At 44.1% G+C, this 2357-nt stretch overlaps 1 long non-coding RNA gene across 1 annotated transcript; it reads left to right on the top strand.

Moving 5' to 3' along the window:
- The first annotated feature begins 539 nt into the window (after positions 1-539).
- On the top strand, positions 540-2069 carry LOC116910165. The gene is made up of 2 exons (XR_004389139.1): positions 540-674; positions 1697-2069. It is a non-coding gene; the product is annotated as an uncharacterized LOC116910165 (long non-coding RNA).
- The last annotated feature ends 288 nt before the right edge of the window (positions 2070-2357 follow it).

Here is a 2357-nt window from a genome sequence, read left to right as displayed (position 1 = left end):
TCCCAACAATCCTCTCAAGAATACAGATGTGAGCCACCAAACCTAGCTACCAACTTTTGGAGTCTGAAGCATCTTTTATTTTGAATTTTTGGATTACGGATACTTGACCTGAGTAATGTCAAAGCAAATACGACAATCATATGTGAAACTCTAAAAATCAGAAGGCCTTCTCATCCTAAGCAGTGCAGAGAAGGTGCCCACAATCTATATAAAATCTCACCCCTCATCTTCTGCAGGCTACACACTGAGCACATCCATTGAAGCCCTAAGCCCCAGGGTCTTGGAATGCATGCATGCTAAGAGAAAGTCTTTAAAGGAGGTCATCAAGCTTTGTGTAATGGGAAGTGGTTAATACAGTGACTCACGCCTGGTCCAAGGGCAGAGTGTACATGTCTGGGGCTGCTCTGCCATAAATGGGACATCTAGATCACATACTCACCTGCCAGCACTCAGGAAACACTGCGGAAGAGTGGGTGGAAAGACTGTAAATGCCAGAGTCAGGGAGGACTGTGGCAATCTGGTGTCTTCTAGACGTGACCAGACTACTGTGCTCACGAACTCCCAACTGCTGCAGCTGGTTGAATAAGACCTGGATAAGATCAAGCCAGATGACATTCCAGCATGAAGGGGAAATATATGAGCCTCACTGCTAGCTGAGGAGCTATGGGACATTGGTGAGTTCTAGGGCAGTCTATTTCCCTTAGGGGTGTTGTTCTTGGTAGGTTGACCGTATTCCAGTGAATGGTTCCACGTCCACACACAAGTGAATAGCATTGACTGTGTGCAGAGGGTTTTTGAGGAAAAAAAGAGAAAGAAAGAGAAGGAAGGGAGTGGGGAGCGAGCAAGAGGGGAAGACAGGAAGACAGGAAGACATGGATATGCAGTTGGGCATATGGCATGGGGAGTCTAAGATGAGTTAGCAGGAAGGAGTAGGGGTGAATAAGATAAAATTACATCGAATACGTGCATGAAATTCTCAAAGAATAAATAAAATATATTCTTAAGATATATTCTTAAAAGGTAATCAAGTCAAATTGAAGCCTTTAAGATGAGTCCTGAGCCAATACAGCTGTTGGTATTACAAGAAGTAGAAGTTGGGCTGTGTAGTTCAGTTGGCAGTGTTCTTGTCTACAGAGGACTCAGAAGGCCTCCACCTACCCGACACTTGGCTATCAATTTTCCAGACTCAGAATTGTGGGGGAACCTGTAGTTTCCTCTAACTACCGAGTCTATAGCTGTTCTTTAGGGCAGACCTAGGAAACTAATGTCCTCAGGGTAGTAGGTTTTCTAGGCGTGTGGCTTAGTATTATCTTATATGGGGTTCTTGTGTCTTCTTTAAATTATTCATCTAGTCGTTTTTATATTGGTCTGGACTCATGAAGATTTAGTTTATGCCCTAGGTTAAAATCCTCTGCCCTCTTCATATCTCAGATTACTTCTGCCTTGGCCAGTGCGAGTCCTTTCTCATCATTTCTTATATACCTGTTAGTCAACCATCAATTCCTGCATGGTGATTATGCGCACAGGAACCTTGTCCTTTTGGCACAGGAGGAGACATCCTTGGCTCCTCTATCCTTTGCCCAAATCCTAGAAGCCATCCTTTCTCCATGGGTCCCCAGATCCTTGCATTGAGAAATGGTGTTAGAAACCCCAATCCTGGCTCTGGTGTTGCTCACTGAGCTCTCTTTGCTTCTAGGGCTGCGTCTTCAGAACCTGCCACAAACTCAGCAAATGTCTTAATGAATTAATGATTAACAATCATGCCGTCATCCTTCACCATCCCAGGAATGGACCTGACTAGGGCTTTGAGGGAAAGAAGAAAAGACAGAGATTCTCAGAAAAGCTGGATCAGGCGGGCTGGGCTCTCTGAGGGAGACACTGCAGCACCTTTGTGTGGATAAGGTTGAACACTGTGTAAAGATTATCCTTGTATCATTCAAATGTTGATTTCTGTGCCCCCCATATCTGGTTGCCATCCTTATTCTGAGAATCTCCTGTCTTAGTGTTGTGTAAACATTGCTCCCCAATTACTCCATGATTGATCAATAAAGACGCTGATTAGCCAATGATTGAGCAGGGCAGAGGGTAGAGCCAGACTTCCTCTCAGCCAAGGAAGGGCAAGGAGAGAGCAGAAGTGGGGATTCATGATGGGGAGAATCCAGGAGACACCATGAGAAAATACTGGAGCCCAGAAAACCAGATCAATACTAAAATGTAAGTATCATGGGAATTTTGACTGGGAGGATCAAAATAGAGTAATACTGCTCAGTTGCTGTGTCCTTAAAGCTTGTTAAATAAATACAATAATCCAATCCCAATTATTTGTGAGCCAGCTGGGTTAAGAAGAAAACTGTGAA

This window comes from Rattus rattus, chromosome 9, assembly GCF_011064425.1.
Source record: "Rattus rattus isolate New Zealand chromosome 9, Rrattus_CSIRO_v1, whole genome shotgun sequence".
Taxonomy (NCBI): Eukaryota; Metazoa; Chordata; class Mammalia; order Rodentia; family Muridae; genus Rattus; species Rattus rattus.
Note: the sequence above shows the minus strand (reverse complement) of the source record. Positions and strands in the feature narration are given on the sequence as shown.